The 18,286-nt window shown below is 42.9% G+C and overlaps 4 non-coding genes across 4 annotated transcripts; 2 read left to right on the forward strand and 2 right to left on the reverse strand.

Moving 5' to 3' along the window:
* The first annotated feature begins 3,217 nt into the window (after positions 1-3,217).
* trnap-ugg (transfer RNA proline (anticodon UGG)) lies at positions 3,218-3,289 on the forward strand. The gene has a single exon. It is a non-coding gene; the product is annotated as a tRNA-Pro (tRNA).
* A 652-nt stretch (positions 3,290-3,941) lies between these two features.
* Positions 3,942-4,024, reverse strand: trnap-ugg (transfer RNA proline (anticodon UGG)). The gene has a single exon. It is a non-coding gene; the product is annotated as a tRNA-Pro (tRNA).
* A 1,912-nt stretch (positions 4,025-5,936) lies between these two features.
* On the reverse strand, positions 5,937-6,009 carry trnam-cau (transfer RNA methionine (anticodon CAU)). The gene has a single exon. It is a non-coding gene; the product is annotated as a tRNA-Met (tRNA).
* A 4,702-nt stretch (positions 6,010-10,711) lies between these two features.
* Positions 10,712-10,784, forward strand: trnar-ccu (transfer RNA arginine (anticodon CCU)). The gene has a single exon. It is a non-coding gene; the product is annotated as a tRNA-Arg (tRNA).
* The last annotated feature ends 7,502 nt before the right edge of the window (positions 10,785-18,286 follow it).

The raw sequence follows: 18,286 nt of genomic DNA on the forward strand, positions 1-18,286 counted from the left end.
TGTCGCAGATGCGCTGGGTTTTATAAGCAAAAAATGTTTAAGAAGAAGGTGAAATACTGCTGTGTATTTTCCTCTTGTTTAGCCGCCACTGCCGGCTATACACAGTATGATAATATTGCAAATATCGTATTATCTGAGGCTGCAAACAATTCCTTATAGTTGCAACATTTCATCTTAATATTCCATATTAAGTGGATTTAAAGATGATAAACAGTTGGAAAGCAGATTAAATGAAGATAATCGTTTCACCAACATGTACTGCTCCACAAGTGCCACCTAGCGATGGTCTTTGCTCAGTGAATCAGCACTGTGTGATGAGAAATGATGCGTGTTCTGAGTGGCGACTTGTTCCTCTCCAGGCTGTTACTGAGGTGCCTCTTTGTTTAGGAAACTGAAATGGATTTCAAGTCCACCGCCCTAACCACTCGGCCACGACTACACGCACAAACCTACCTTCTCCCGAACTGACACTGACTCGTTCCCGCATCATTTCCAACCCAAAATCTCTCTGCATGATTAATTTGCTATTCCTGTCTCTCTATATCGATCATCACCAGCTGATTCACTAAGAAAACAAAAGGTAGGAAAACTCAGCGGCAGATTCTTGACGCACGAGGCCGGTTAGCTCAGTTGGTTAGTGTGGTGCTAATAATGCCAAGGTCGCGGGTTCGATCCCCGTACGGGCCAGTGAGTCTCACCTTCACACACCCACTATTTCTAGTCTACCGACGCAGAAATGCACATCATTATGAAAAGACGACCTATAAATAAATCAAAATTACTTCCACTTCTCTTTATTGGTAGAATATCGAAATATTCCGCAAATTAACGGAATTGTTTCATCTTCGGATGAACTTCTAAAAAGATTCTTCCGGGTTACAGGCGGGGATACTCACCCCTATACTAACGAGGAGCGGGAGCTCTGTTTCCTCTCAGGAGACGTTTCCTCTTGGGGCTGATATTTCAGGATTTGGCGATTTGGCTTTCATTTCGATTATCTTCAGAAACTTGTTCCCAGCTGTGGAACCGCTACTGCTCCCCCACAGAGGCTACTAACACGTTCGGAATCGATTATTTCAGCTTCGGTTTTGAGTTTTAAAACGCGTTAAGAAGTCCTTCCGACAGAGCATGGGCCAGGTGAGAGGAAATGGTGTTTTCACCGGTCTCGGATGTGTAAAGACGCCTATAAACTGTTAGTGAGTAATATAAATTAATTAATGGTGAAGTAATTAATTTCAGTTTGTAGTCTATTTCTGTTGTTTCCACTCTTGATGAAACCAGACAGTTGAGCCACTTTTAAAGACACAACTACACTAACGAGGAGCGCGTGTCTACCGCTGAGCGAGAGATCTGTTCACTGTCAGGAGACATTTCCTCTCAGGGCTGATCTTTTAGGTTTCAGCGTTTAGTTCATCTTCATCCTTCTTTTTGCAGGAGATTGTAATAACAATTACGGATTAAAAAAAAAATCTAACTCAGATTTTTGAAAAACTTCTAAAAGTTGACCGACTGCCCCTTTGGAAGGGAAATGTATATAAGATCTCTCTCCCTGCTTCAGAAACTGTCATCACACTGGAGAGAAGTTACACGTGTCCATACGCGCTTCTGACAGGAATCACAATAACATCGCAGTGAAAGCAAATGGCGTTTTCACCTGTTTAATTGCACGTTACTGTTGGAAAATACAACGGAATTCGTTATTCTTCTGATATGAGTTTAAACATCGTTTAATTGTAAGTGAAGTCAGCTTGTTAAAAATGAAACCAGCGCCCCGTCGCAGAAATGTACCCCGGTCTCCCGCGTGAAAAGCGGGGATCCTCCTGTGCGCCATACTGATGGGGAGCGACCGCGGTGAAGTTAGCTTGAAGCTCGAAAGCGATTTTGGCCTGTAGCGTTTTCACGAAATCCCCTAGAGTTACGAGAACGATATTTAGGAATATAAATATATTATAATTCTGAGAAGTATAGGACTGACCTCTTTAACAACGCACGATGTGTAATTCTGCGTCTGTGAATTGAGAAACAGAGATGTCTGTTTTATAAAAGGCGAGAGAGTGGCATTCAAATCTGTCGCAGATGCGCTGGGTTATATAAGCAAAAAAATGTTTATGAAGAAGGTGAAATACTGCTGTGTATTTTCCTCTTGTTTAGCCGCCACTGCCGGCTATACACAGTATGATAATATTGCAAATATCGTATTATCTTCAGCTGCAAACAATTCCTTATAGTTACAAAATTTCACCTTAATATTCCATGTTAAGTGGATTTAAAGATGATAAACAGTAGGAAAACAGGTTAAATGAAGATAATCGTTTCATCAACATCTACCGCTCCACGAGCGCTTTAGACTTTAACTTCAACACAGTGATCACTCGGCACTACTACACCGCGCTCAGTGATGACTGGGCTCTGTCTACATTAGACATGCGCTTTCACAGCCTAGCCCACCTGCTCAGGACCTTCTCACTGTCTCTAAAGAAGAATTACACGTCACTGTGACAAGCCTGTCTTAGAAGTGCTCTGTGCTCTGTTTACAACAAAAACCACAGCCCGCTTGAGTCTAGGTCTTACTGACAGAGAAATGTATTTTTTGAAATTCTTGGGCTAAACTTTTATTGTGTTGTTTTGTTGTGCTTCAGTCATCTGTTTGACCTTCCTCGCGGGGAAATTATAAAGACTCTACAGTTCGGACACCTACTCTGATATTTCGATCTTAAATTAAGGTCTGCTTCTTTTGACGGTCTAATTATGCAAAGAGTGTAAGACCCAAGTGCTCGTTTATTAAAGTCCGAGATCCTGACCGATTTGACTTTATACCGATAATTGCAGCAAATTAATGAAGAAAAGAGAAACACGAGAAAAAAACTGCTGCACACATGTGGCCAGTCTTAATGAGCTGTTGCTGTCAGACGTGTCTCTGTGTTAAACGCACAAGGACAAAAACAGCCCGGAGACTCCGATCGAGCACTGGGCTGTGCTTTTCTCCCTTGGAAAGGTCACGCATTCCGCGAGGTAGGCAAGAACACGCGTGTATGAGCGAACAGGACCCACCTGGCACGAGTGAATGACCCCCCCGCGAGCTCACTGGCAGGAGAGAGGGGAAGGGTGGGCTCGTTGGTTTAGTCCAAGCGAACGGCGCGAGTCTCACTGCACTGGTCTGTCTCCGGTCTCTGGGCGCGAAGAACACGTGTGAAATTTGAGGGGCACTTTGTCGCAGGGCTCGTTGGTCTAGGGGTATGATTCTCGCTTTGGGTGCGAGAGGTCCCGGGTTCAAATCCCCGACGAGCCCGTCTTTTTTTCTATCATTGTAGGAAGCCCTCCTCGGGAGCACAGCAGAGCGAGTGTCGTGAGGTTATAGCCAGGTGCTGCAGCTGACGGGCTGACTGCTGGTTTACAAGATCCGGTGGTGGAGACACCTTCACCACTTGGAGTTTATCTGCTGCTCTCATGTATCATTATTTTAAAAAGGTGTGAGTGGACACCGAGCATCATAGCGAGGGATTGAACTGTGTTTATCGCGGACTAAACATCTCGTATTCGGCGTGGAAGTGAAGAACACGCGTGTGGGAGTGAACGTCCCACGCCCCATCTGTGAAGAGCCCAAAACAGCACCGATCCCTGCCCAGTGTGAGGATCAAACTCACAACCTTCAGATTATGAGACTGACACGCTACCTACTGCGCAATGGCTGAGCTGCAGTATGAACTCACACGATATGATTTCAACTCAAGCGGTGAGATCCACACCATCCGCTGTCACAATAAATCCCAATCTGTCATTTAGGATCCCAGCCATTCCGGAACAAACTGTTACTGGCTACAGCTGAACTAGTAAGCATTCCACTACACTGCAGTACTGTAGTACACTGTAAAAGATGAGAATGTCTCTGTGATATATTTATTATATTTCTATATTTTATACCGATAAAGAAAAGCTGTGCATGTCAGGAGTGGGATTCAAACCCACGCCTCCAGGGGAGACTGCGACCCAAACGCAGTGCCTTAGACCGCTCGGCCATCCTTACTTCTGACATCTTTGCCACCCGGTCCCATGAGGCACTGCGACCCCACTACGTTTCTCGAGTATCACACTGGTATTAGAAATACAGCAAGACTCCGGCATTCAAATCTGTTCCATATTAAGTGGATTTAAAGATGATAAACAGTTGAAAAGCAGATTAAATGAAGATAATCGTTTCACCAACATCTACGGCTCCACAAGCGCCACCTAGCGATGGTCTTTGCTCAGTGAATCAGCACTGTGCTACTGGCGCTGTGTGATGAGAAATGACGCGCGTTCTGAGGGGCGCCTTGTTCCTCTCCAGGCCATTACTGAGGCGCCTCTCTATCACCTTAACCACTCGGCCACGACTACCCGCACAACCCCGCCTTCTCCCGAACTGACACGGGCTCGTTCCCGCGTTATTTCCATTCCAACCCGCTCTCTTCGTGCTCAGTTTTGAGATTTCTATCTCTCTATACCGATAATCACCAGCGGATTCACTAAGCAAACACAAAAGGTAGCGAAACAGCCCCACTGTTTCCTTTCAAGAGCTGTAGAGTCTCAGAAGTTCCCGCGGGTTTAGATAAATTAAACTTGAATTGCCTTTTTTGAACTTCACCCATCAGATGGCTCATAAAAACCAAACGCATCTGCGACAGATTTGGCAGGAGAGAGGGGAAGGGTAGGCTCGTTGGTCAGTCGAACCAACTGCACTCACTGCAGTGGTCTGTCTCCGGGTCTCTGTGCGTGAAGAACACCTGTGAAACTTGAGGTGAAAGATTTTGTACAGCTCGTTGGTCTAGGGGTATGATCCTTTTTTTGGCTTTGGGATTTGAACACCCTAAGCGAGAATCATGTCCCTAGACCAACGAGCCACAAGGTGCTTGTAGTCATGTACAGTAGATATATGTTCATATGCTGTAGACTATATATATATAGTTTCTCATATACGAGTGTGATTCGGGCTTGAAACATGTCATCCGATAATGTAGCGAACAGCCGGCAATACTGGACAGCCCTTCCCTCCTGTGGCATCGATCCCACTACCTCTCGCATGCCAAGCGAATGCTCTACCATTTGAGCTAATCCCCCTTGCTTTGATTGTAATCAGCTCTGTCCCATGCACATAATTCAGGGCGGGAGAGGGACACACTCTCAGTCCCAGGAACCGCACAGTAACCAGGACGATCAAAGGTCCGAGTTTAAATACCAGAGTGACACCGGCTGGCGAATCCCACTGGTGACACAGATTCTCTTATGTTGTCTCCTTAGAGCACTAATGATAGAAGTCTACATGTACATGGAAATGTTCATAATGTCTACAACACTACGTATTTTAAATTACAGGTTTTATTCAGTAGTAAGTTTACTGTTACCCATGATGAACCGGTGTCCAGTCCCAGTGTTGGGGTCCTTGCTCGGGGTCCCCTGAACCCCACAGTCACCTGGATGATTAGGTCCGATGAGTCACCGCGCTGTCGTGAGGAATTTACCTTCCCGAGGGACTAAGTGCAGGTTGGGTCATTTAAAAAAAATCATTTTTCATTCTCCACTTCATTCCCCATTTGATGAAATTGAGTGTCTCTGTTTACTGTGCAACTGAATACATTTCATGTAGAAAAATGACGGTTTGATTTGACTTTATACCGAAATTTAGCAGCAAATAAATGACAAAAAACACAAAACTCGAGAAAAAACTGCTGCACATACTGCACACATGTGGCCAGTCTTAATGAGCTGTGTGATCTGTTGCTGTCAGACGTGCTTCTGTGCTAAACGCACAAGGACAAAAACAGCCTGGAGACTCCGATCGGCTAATGCGGCTGTGCTTTTCTCCCTTGGAAAGGTCACGCATTCCACGAGGTAGGCAAGAACACGAGTGTATGAGCGAACAGGAGCTGCCCTTGTCAGAAGAGCAAAAGAGACCACAGTCCTGCCCCGTGTGAGGATCGAACTCACAACCTTCAGATTATGAGACTGACGCGCTACCTACTGCGCTAACGAGGCCAGACGTGGCACTGCTCTTGAAAACGAGCCACTCAGGGATTTCAAGCGTCTGTTCCCTAATCTAGCGATGCTCCCTGCTGGATATTGAATCCGCCTTTTGATCTCACCAATACTTTTTCTCCTTGATTCTGTTGGGAGTCCGTCTTTGAGATCTCACCTCGCACAAGTCCTTCTGGCTGAAGTGGCCTCCCTGCCTCAGTAGCGAGCCCTCGTCAGCCACCGACACGTCTGCGGCTCGCTTGGCCCTCCGACTCCCGATCTGCGGAGATGAGATTTCAGCAGAGAACGCCGGAGCCACGCTTCATGCGAAGAGAAGATGAGCAGGAGGAGCGGCTGTTGAACGCTTAACAATCGCACAGCGCTCTCTCCGCAAGGAGCGAATGTGGATACAGGAGACCTGTCGGCACACAGAGCTCTAAACTCACTCCTGGAGGAGGCAGAAGGACGCTCTACCAGCTGAGCTCACCCCCCTTTATTATTGGACATTATTTTTTTTAATTAGTAACTTAATATAACTTAATATGCAGGACACACTAATGTAGGATTCTGACTTTGTCGATCTGCTGTTTGTATATAAGTGAACGTCCCTCACTATTGAAAGATCGGTGGGTTTGGTTTTCTTCTGTTCACCACAGAAGTCCCACCTCCGGCTCTGTACCGATCCGAAGCAGTCGGTTCAGTTCGCCTGGGGTTCCGAGCCGGACTCGGACCTGAAAGAGCTGTTCTATTCTTTCACAGGCAGCGTACAAAACTTTCAGGGGGAGCTGTCACAGTCTAATATTTTCAGAAACCAACATCATGAGTCACTGTTGATCGTGAACTAGATTTCAATAATGACACACAATTACATCTTTCAAATCCATTTAGAATGGCGTCGGAAAGAATCATTTCAAATTGTTAAACAATCCACTAACCAGATTTCTCATAGGGGCCTACAGACGTCGAGGAGTGACGATCAGTTTCTCTTTTATGGAGAAAAATAATTTTATTGGAACAAAGGGGTTTAAAATGAGCAGTTAGAAAGTAATTAAACTGGTTCTGTGTGCCTCTTTGCTTTCCTCCTGTACTCTAAATCCTGATGTGATTGTGTTCCCAGCTGATTTAATTGTTGGAAATAAACAAAGGTCAAGTGTTACCTGGTGTCCCGTCCTGTCTCTTGAGTGTGACAGTGCGCAGTGTCTTGAGCCACAGGGTGGTTTTTTAGGTGAAGGGGGCTGCAGCTCATGTCCTCCAGTGCCCTGTTGCAGTGTGGGGTGTTGGCCAGAGCGCCCCCTAGTGGTCCCCCAGCACTAGGTCTAGCTGCAGCCTGCCTGTCCTGGAGGGAGGTCTCCTGTAGCAGGACTGAGTTGCCCCCAATTGCCTGCTGGGCTCGGGAGCAGAGAGGGGGTCCCCAGCCCGGGTACTGGGGAGCCCTGGTCCAGTTGAGTCTTGTGGCGATGATGCTGAAAGGGAGAGAGGAATGGGGTTTAGTTGGAGATGGAGATTTGAATGGTCGTTCCTGAGGCGCCTCTCTGTCAGCCGACATGATCAGCAACCGGTCGAGTTCAAGCGCAGGATCACGAATGACGAGAACTGTGACACAGAGACACTCCCTGTCAGATAGAAAGATAGGACAGACGTGCAGCCCAGTCTGATAGGAATGCAAATGTTAATTGATGTTATTTGAATCTAACATAAGGGAAAAACAGACACAAGTAGTCAACAGGATTCAAACATGCATGGGGAGACCCCAATGGATTTCTAGTGCATCACCTTAACCACTCGGCCACGACTACACACACATCCCCAACTCCTCGTGAACTGACCCAGGCTCGTTCCCGCATCATTTCCAACCCAACATTTCTCTGCGTGATTAATTTGCTATTTCTCTCTCTATATATCGATCACCACCAGCGGATTCACTAAGAAAGCAAAAGGTAGGAAAGCTCAGCGGTAGATAGCTGACTTGCGAAGCCGGTTAGCTCAGCTGGTTAGAGCGTGGTGCTAATAACGCCAAGGTTGTGGGTTTGATCCCGTTACAGGCCAGTGAGTCTCATTCTCACACACCCACTATTTCTAGTCTACTGACGCAGAAATACACATCATGATGAAAAGACGACCTATGAATAAATCAAAATTACTTCCACTTCTCTTTATTGGTGGAAATTGCAGAAAATAACGGAATTGTTTCGTCTTCGGATGAACTTCTAAAATGGTTCTCCCGCGGGACAGGCGGGGAGACTCACCCCTATACTAACGAGGAGCGGGAGCTCTGTTTCCTGTCAGGAGACGTTTCCTCTCGGGGCTGATCGTTCAGGATTTGGCTTTCATTTCGATTATCTTCAGGAACGTGTTCCCAGCTGTGGTACCGCTACTGCTCCCCCACAGACGCTACTAACACGTTTGGAAACGATTATTTCAGCTTCGGTTTTGAGTTTTAAAACGCGTTAAGAAGTCCTTTCGACAGAGCACGGGCCATGTGAGAGGAAATGGTGTTTTCACTGGCTCTCGGATGTGTAAAGACGCCCATAAACTGGTAGTGAATACTACCTCCCAAAGGGGAGATGGGTATCGAACACGGGCTCGTTCCCGCATCATTTACACTCCAACCTGCTCTCTTCGTGTTTAATTTACTATTAATTGATTAAATGATTCTCGCTTTGGGTGCGAGAGGTCCGGGGTTCAAATCCCGGACGAACCCGTCTTTTTTTCTATTGTAGCAAGACATATCCAGCCCTCCTCAGTAGCACAGCAGAGCGAGTGTCATGAGGTTATAGCCAGGTGCTGTAGCTGACGGGCTGACTGCTGGTTTACAACATCCGGTCGTGGAGACACTGCTCTCATGTATCATTATTTTAAAAATGTGCGAGTGGACACCGAGCATAATAGGGAGGAATCAAATCTTGTTTATCGCGGACTTAACACCTCGTATTCGGCGTGGAAGTGAAGAACACACACTTGTGACAGTGAACGTCTCATGCCCTATCTGTGAAGAACCCAAAAAGGCACTGATCCCTGCCCCATGTGAGAATCAAACTCACGACCTTCAGATTATGAGACTGACGCACTACCTACTGCACTAACAAGGCTGGATGGTGGCTGTGCTCCAGCTCATGTTGAAATGAACATTAAATATATGAACATTATTTCCGTGTGACTGTGACCATATTATATACACCTCGCTCAGTGATGACTGGGCTCTGTCTACATTAAACATGCTCTTTCACAGCCTGGCCCACCTGCTCAGGACTTTTTCACAGTCTCTTAAGAAGATTTACACGTCATTGTGACAAGCCTGTCTTAGATTTTTTTGATTTTTTAACTTCTCATTAACAACGCAGGATGTATAATTCTGCATCTGTGAATTGAGAAAGAGAGGTGTCTGTTTTATAAAAGGTTAGACAGTGGCCCGTACAGGGATCAAACCCATGATCCTAGTGTTATTAGCACCACACTCTAACAAACCAAGCTAATCAGCCTCCTGCTGCATCCTGTCTGATTTGTTGCTGTCAGACGTGCTTCTGTGTTAAACGCACAAGGACAAAAACAGCCCAGAGACTCGGATCGAGCACTGGGCTGTGCTTTTCCCCCTTGGAAAGGTCACGCATTCCACGAGGTAGGCAAGAACATTCGTGTAGGAGCCGCCTGTGTCAGAAGAGTAAAAGGGACTACATCCCTGCCCCGTGTGGGGATCAAACTCACAACCTTGAGAGTATGAGACTGATGCGTCCATGGTGAAATGTTAAACAACCGGCAATCTGTGCAGGAAGGAGCCCCTCTGAAAAGAGCACCGGGGCACAAGCTCGTCTTTAATCCCATTGACGGTCTTCACTAGAGGCACGGGGTCGAACCACACTTCTCACACAGGCTTGTTTCCCCTCGTGTGTGAAAGTATTTCATGTGTGATTGAAAATGAGACAAACTCCAGTCTCCGGTTAGAGCTGAAACAGCAATCTAGAACATGCCGCCTGCTTGAGTCTAGATCTGACTCAAAAATAAACTCATTTTATTCTTTATTATTGGACATTATTTTTTTAATTAGTAACTTAATATGCAGGACACACTAATATAGGATTCTGACGTTGTCGATCTGCTGTTTGTATATAAGTGAACGTCCCTCACTATTGAATTGGTGGAAAGATCGGTGGGTTTGGTTTTCTTCTGTTCGCCATAGAAGTCCCGCCCTCGGTTCTAACGACCCGCAGCGTCCGGCTCTGTCCCGATCCGAAGCAGTCGGTTCAGTTCGCCTGGGGTTCCGATCCGGAATTGGACCTGAAAGAGCTCTTCTTTTCTTTCACACGCAGTGATCAAAACTCTCAGGGGGAACTTTCACAGTTAATGATGTTTTCAGGAACAATAATCACACATCACGGGAACAAGTAAACATTTATTCCTGCTGAAAAGAGAAGACACAACGTTTCGGCTGCGGAGCCTTCTTCGGGTGTCGGGAACGGATCATCAGTCACTGTCGATCATTAATTGCATTTCAAAAATCACACACAGTTACATCTCACAAAACATCTCATTAAAATCTGTAATTCCACAGGAATGGGCGATGAAGCAACAACAAGGTGACACCTGCAACACCAGAACTGGACACCAGTCCATCTCGGGTCACAGTAAACTTATTACTGAATAAAATCTGTAATTTCACAAGAATTATTGATGAAGCAGAAACATATTAATTGTCATCTGACCTGAATGAATCCCTTGTGAAGTATGGGCCCCAGTGGCCTAATGGATAAGGCACTGGCCTCCTAAGCCAGGGATTGTGGGTTCGAGTCCCACCTGGGGTGTTTCCTTTTAAGAGCTCTGTGATGAGTGAACAACTTGACTGTGTATGTTAATAATTTTTATTTTATATAGTGCCTTTAAAAGTGGCTTCTCAAAGCACTTCATAGAATGACCACAACAATAAATGTCCTCGTGGGTTCAATCCCCACTCCTGGTAGACTCTTGTTATGAACTTGAGTTTTGAATCCACTTCATATGAGGTCAAATCAAATCCAATCAAAGTTTATTTATCAAATGCACAACAATACGGCGTGCAGCAGTAGTTACTGGCAATGAAATGTCTTTTTCTGCAAGCTCACAAAAATTGCAAGAATCACAAAAATTCACAAAAACACAAAAATCACAAAATTGAGGTTACATTTTGAAATTGAATAAAACTCAATGTGAGTAGAGCTGTTATGTGTCCATGGTGTATACAGTATATACATGTAGTGCAGTTATGCTGAATATAGTGAGAATTGTGTGTCCATGTAGCAATTACAGGTGATTTGCTAAGGAGCTACAGGTTGGCTATTTAGCAGTCTTATTGTCTGGAGGTAGAAGCTGTTCCATAGTCTGTTAGACTTGGACCGAATGCTTTGGTACCGTTTACGGACTACAAACTGCAATTTGTGCCAAGCCATGCAGAGTCTTACAGGTGAGCATAAGGATCTTAAAGTCCACACGGAATTGGACAGGAAACCAGTGCAAGGACTCCAGGACGGGAGTAATGTGATCACTTGCATTAGACCTGGTCAGGATTCTGGCTGCTGAGTTTTGGACATACTGGAGTTTGTTCACTGTGGATTTAGATACCCCAGCGAGTGGAGGGTTACAGTAGTCGGTTTGGGAAAACAGAAAGTAGTTAATTGCAGTTTGTAGTCTGTTTCTGTTGTTTCTGCTCTTGATGAAGAACAGACGCAGGTGGGAGCGTCTCTCTGAGGAACAGTCCCGTCACCCCGCAAGAGAGAAGACCAGTCGATCAGATGTGCTCTGACACGGCAACATGAGGAAAGCTGTGTGTCAGGAGTGACACAGAGGGATCCCCTCCCAGATGAAATGGTACACTACACACAACTTTCACGACTTGTGAAAAGTATCACAACCTCTATATAAACGCATCAGTGAGCTCATTATTTTTTTCTGACACTCAGCGTTTTGATTGATGCGCAATTACGCACCATCTGGAACACTGGGGGACAGCTGTGTACATACAGACGTTCACAACGCGAGAAATACTGCTCACTGGAGTTTACTGCGAAAAACCCGTATCTGACCATAGGAAACAGAACAGCACAGTCTCCAGTTACCCAGACTGTAAACACGGGAATAAGGCTTTGTTTGATTTCTGAAACCCTTTCTGTATGTCCTGTTTTCATTCAAGTAGGGGTCAACTATATTCACAATACTGCTGACAGCAGGAAAATTCCCATTCTTTACTCAACAGCTTTTTAAAAACAGCACCCATGATGTTCAAACCGATTTTTTTACACAGAAGACTGACACAGCTTTGCGTTGTGAATCTCTTTTTCTGGTGGTTTTATGGAATGTGGCACTGTGCACTGGGATGGGGGGGTGCTGTTCACGAGGCAATAGCATTTAAACTACAGCACCCACAATGCTCTAACCAAGAGTTTTACACACTAGGCAGGCCCCCTGACCTTTCACATCCTTGCTTTGGTTTGTGAAACTTTATTCTTTTATTCTTTTTTAAGTTTTTTAAGTTAGCACTACAGGTAATTTACTGGAATAGGGGGTCTTATTCATGACTTAATAGCTTTTTAAGCACAACACCCACAATGCTCTAACCAAGTGTTTTACACACTAGGAGGCCCCCTCACCTTTCACAGCATTGCTTTGGGTTGTGAAATTTTTCTTTATTTTTATATGATTTTGTCGGCACTATTAGACAGACAGTACATGGGGATAGGGGGTGCTGTTCACGAGTCAGTATCACTATCTAACACTCCACAAGCGCCACCTGGCGATGGTCTTTGGTCAGTGGATCAGCGCTGCGCTACCGGCGCTGTGAGATGAGAAATGATGCGCGTTCTGAGTGACGCCTTATTCCTCTCAAAGACGATACTGAGGCACCTCTCTGTACCCACAACTCTCCCCTGAAGTAGACCTGTCAGCCGACGTTATCAGCAACCGGTCGAGTTCAAGCGCAGGATCACGAATGACGAGAACTGTGACACAGAGACACTCCCTGTCAGATAGAAAGATACAGATGCAGCCATTCAAAATGCGCGGGCGATACCGCATTATTTTCCGGTACGCTGTACGCAGTCTACCGCAAGTTACCGGTAAATACCGCTAGTTACCGTAAATTCTCCTATAATACAACAAGCAAAATAATAGTATCTGGAATTTTCGCAAGGTGGAGCTAATAAAGCTCAACCTTTCATGTTTGAGCTGTGGCCATCAAAGTCTTTAACGAAGATATTACTAATAGTATTACTAATGAATGACCTTGGACAAGCTGTAAGTGTAAACTCAAAGTATTGCCCTAGTCAACATTCTTTTTTTCATTGACCGTCTTTGTAAAAGTAACACCACAGCATTTCGCAATCACGCATTTGTTTTCAATCATGCAAAGTACAGTAATTTTTGAGAATCGATTCACCATGCCTTTCACATGCTCATAAAAGAGATTGATTTAGGAACATAAACATATTACCGTATGAAAACTGTACTGTATACTGTAAAGTATGTATATGTATATTTAATGTCTTAACTGTGCCCGTTTAAGTATTGAATATTCATATCTAATTTTACCACTGAAGGGAAATCTTAGTAGCTGAGCATAAAAAGAATAGGAGCATACTGCAACGCGTGTGAAGGCCATAAACGATATTAATTTTGGAACATAAACATACAGTATATGGCTGGTCTCGGTACTTTAAAGAAAACATACACGAAACATGGTTTCATTATGACCAGAATCGGTCTTGAGATATTTTTAACTTGATTTACAGTATTTGAGAGGTGTGTCTTAACACCGATACTACAGTACATAAATACAGCCTTAGTTTCGGAAACCATCCCTGAAAGTTCCAACAATACGTAAATACTGCTCACGTACTGTATATGTTTCTAGGTTTATATTATGCACTTTTGAGCAACTAATAAGAAGCGCGAAACGGTATGCCCAGGGCGTTTTAGTTTCGTTTTGTGCTGGGACTCTGCTTTAACAATGTCGCCGTGGATTGATTAGAGATATCAAGTACATACAAGTCATTTTTTAAATGTTGTAGTTCGTCTTGTAAAAATGTTACGAGTACATCATCTATCAACAATTACACAGGTTCTGTTTCCATATTGCGGATTTTGGTTACGTAATATTATTTTCTAAATTTCACGTTGTGAATATATGATTTGGGCAAACAGAGCCGCAAAGAAGTACATTATGGGTTGTTGTTTTTTTTTTGCAGTTTTATCTAGAACAAGCGATGCTTAAACCTTTGTCTGATTCTTGTGAAACTATCCACACGACAGTTACAGTACCTAGGAGTTGACTTCAGTGATGTCACTGATGGGATGTTTCTAAAAATCCATCCTCTGTAAAACGTCTTCTCTAGTTGTCCTGCATATGTATTCGCTAATGAAGCTGTGTGTTCTGAGCCTGGATCTCTACATTTCTGTATGAACCAGCTTAGAGGGCTAAAGACAGCTTGTGTTTAAATTGAGTGCAAGGTAATTTATGCTTCTAAAGTCATGGTCAGCATTTATTATTGTACTGTGCTGTAAACTTGTTCTGTGCCTAGTCACATTATTTTATAGCGTTTTTATAGTGTTATCAAATCTGGTGGCGCTGTGTGTTAGTTTCCTGACTCCCATGTCACATGGTCTGTGATTGAATCCCATGGAACTATGACTTTATTTTTTAACAAACATTTCTTTGAAAAAATGAAACGTTTCCCTTGGTCAGAGATTAAATAAAACCTCACTCGCACCAAACAAATTTATATTTCTAAATATCACAACATGATCGAATTTAAGTCTTTTTAATAACAATGAATAGTCACCTATGTGTTACAAAATAAACATTTATATTGATTTGAATCACGTTTTGATTTAAATCGTAAACGCGTGTTTAAATATGTGTTTAAAGGCGATATACTGTATAAAAGCGCTGAATCTTATGGAGTGTGTTCCGCCGGGGATTCAAAAAATTTATTTTTTTTGATCGCGTATCTAAGGAAAATTGCAGTATAACTTTGTTCATGCACAAACAGTGGCATGTTACATTATAATTTGGGTGTCCCCTCTTGCCAGAAAGCTCTAAATTGCATTTTGAGTGCGGTTTTTGACTTTTTTAAAATTGCAACCCATAAATAAAGCTGATAAAGCTTAGACTAACTGTATTCTAAACTGTATTACAACAGCACATTGGACAATGCAACGTAAATTGCAAAAATGCACTTGGAATCTGTCCAAGCCCTCCTACGAAAATTATTTAAACTGCGACACTGATCATTCATCTCTAAATAAACTTTATTTTATATAGCGTTTTAGGCGAATAGGTAATTAGATTGCTCATAAACCTAATCGCTTTTTCTACATAAACACAGCGTGATTGCTCTCTGAAAATGCTTTTGCTTTATATTTAGGCTCAGATTTCAACTATAGATCGCATTATTATAAACTTTCTTGGAAAAATGTATTTTATGTAAACCATGTTTGCTATTAATTCATTTAGGGCTAAAATACGTTCATTGTCTTCCAATCGAGTCGAGTTGACATTAGAAGCTTGCCACTCCCGGACTGTTACACCAACGCATTAGCGTGTTAAAGCGATTTCATTGAGGAGCCCAGCTACCAGTTAACACTGTACTTCCTACTTTGAAAATACCTGTGAAACCGGTTTAATTCGTCACAGCCAGCACTCCTGCAGAGAGGGGGTTGTACTCGTAAAGTAGAAGCAGGCGAGACTTCCAGCGAAAGACACCTCCCCCCCCCCCCCCCCTCAAAAACCCAGTAAGCAGTAATGCTTTATGTTGAAAATTGAGGTGGATTTTGTTTATGATAAAGAGGATAAACTGGGATGGGAGGAGGGTTTGGTTTTGCATAAGGGGCGGGATTATGATAATTGGAGGAATTTGCGAGAGTATAATGGTTTGATATATTTGATTTTGTATTGTGGTCGTTATCTATGTTTTTGGTTGGTATTATGTTTATATGGTTGTTTTTGTTGGTTGGTTGTTATTATGGTTATTAATAATACGATCTATAGTTGAAATCTGAGTCTAAATAAAAAGAAAAAGCAAGTGATTAGGTTTATGAGCAATCTAATTACTTATTCGTTTAAAACGCTATATAAAATAAAGTTTATTATTAATTTGCTGGACAGAGCGGTGAACATTATTATGCATAAGACAAAGATAACGATCCTGATCGGTTTAGAAATCTGTGTACCCTGTAAGGTTTTTACTTCTTAAACTTTTAAAATACACGTTTCGAATAGAAAGAAATCCTCTTCCTGGTACAGTCGCATGAAGAGAGAGGCAAAACAGCCCTACACAGCCCTGTCGCAGTACACGAATATAATCATATCGTTATTAAATTCTTTAGATACGCGATTCCATATTATATTAGCAGAAAAGCTTAAACTACAACTTTTTCACACGCTATTTCACATGTTAGTTAAATTTAATTTATTTATATATTATATATTTATATCTCTGACCAAGGGAAACGTCTCATTTTTTCAAAGAAATGTTTGTTCACAACGGCGACTGTCAGAAGATAGGACACAGCGGCTCAGGCACCCGCTGAATGGAAAAGGGGCACTTTAATGTTCTGTATGGCTAATACTAAAGCCAATACTAATATTCAATACTTTAATATCCTTTTCTGTATGTTTAACAATAGTGGGTACTGGCCTAATTCGTCCCTGCTCCCGTTGTTAGGTGTTAATGTGTTGTTAAGTGTGAATTTGTACCTGTTTCCCTGAGGTCTGGCTTTTTTTCTGGAAAACCATAACTCTCTTGTCTTGTCTTGTCCAGATTGACTGTCAGCGCCCAGGTCTGACAGTGCTGCTCCAGGAGTGCCAGGTTCTGGCGCAGCCTCTGTTCTGTGGGCGACAGCGGGACCAGGTCGTCTGCACAGAGCAGGAACTCGATTTCCATAATTAATGCAGATCAGTAAATCAAGGGACAAAACAATTATTGCGCCCGGGTCCTCAATGGGCTTTGACGTGCTAATGTGTTGGTTTAACAGTCCGGGTGTGGCAAGCCTCTAATGTCTCCCGACTTTGAAAACCAAGTAATAACTTAACTATATGTGCAAACGTTTCATATGTTGCTGTTGTGGATGCCTGTGGAGTGTATCTTATTTGCCGCGCGCCCTCCCCCCCTCTCTCCCTCAATTCAATTCAATTCAAGGTGTTTTATTAGCATGGCAGATGGGTTCAATCAGTGTTGGGTATTTACTTTGCTTTGAGATTCCACTTTTAAAGGTGATATATACATTTTTGACTAAAATAAATTGATATCTTTGTCTTCTAAGCTCTCTGTGTACAGTGGAGCCTCCTGTCCAGCCAGCACATGTCCACAGACATTCACAACAGCGACATATCATAAAACGTTTGCACATATAGTTAAATTATTAGTTGTTTTTCAGGAAGTTAAAAAAAACACTTGAACTACTTATCCAGTCTCTCGAAATAAAAAAACTAATAATGATGTAACATGCCACTGTTGGTTCATGAACAAAGTTATACTGAGATTTCCTTAGATACGCAATTAAAAAAAAATAAAAAAAAATTGGAATCACCGGCGGAACACATTCCATAAGAATCAGCGCTTTTGCAGTATATTTCACCTTTAAAGGTGGCTTCTCAAAACGCTTTACAGGATAAAAACAACAAGAACAGCAACAACAACAATATTGTATTTCATTGCACTTTGAAAACCAGGTAATAACTTAACCATATGTGCAAACGTTTCATATGTTGCTGTTGTGGATGCCTGTGGAGTGTATCTTATTTGCCGCGCGCCCTCCCCCCCTCTCTCCCTCAATTCAATTCAATTCAAGGTGTTTTATTAGCATGGGAGATGGGTTCAATCAGTGTTGGGTATTTACTTTGCTTTGAGATTCCACTTTTAAAGGTGATATATAAATTTTTGAATAAAATAAATTGATATCTTTGTCTTCAAAGCTCTCTGTGTACAGCGGAGCCTCCTGTCCAGCCAGCACATGTCCACAGACATTCACAACAGCGAAATATCATAAAATGTTTGCACATATAGTGTGCAAAAATGCACTTTATTTACTAAAAATAAGACAGAGATACTGTATCAATTTATGTTGCATTAGCCTGATTATGATTAAAAAAACACATATAATTAAACACGCGTTTGCGATTTAAATCAAAAAACGATTTAAATCAATATAAATGTTTATATTGTATCGCATACTGTCCAGCCTCCATTTCTCTATAAAAATTTACTCTATCACACACACACACAATAGAAGCAGGAAGCAGAAGCAGGGACCGTTGTCAGAAGGGAAGAAGGTGACT

This window comes from Atractosteus spatula, chromosome 5, assembly GCF_055471065.1.
Source record: "Atractosteus spatula isolate fAtrSpa1 chromosome 5, fAtrSpa1.hap1, whole genome shotgun sequence".
NCBI lineage: Eukaryota > Metazoa > Chordata > Actinopteri > Semionotiformes > Lepisosteidae > Atractosteus > Atractosteus spatula.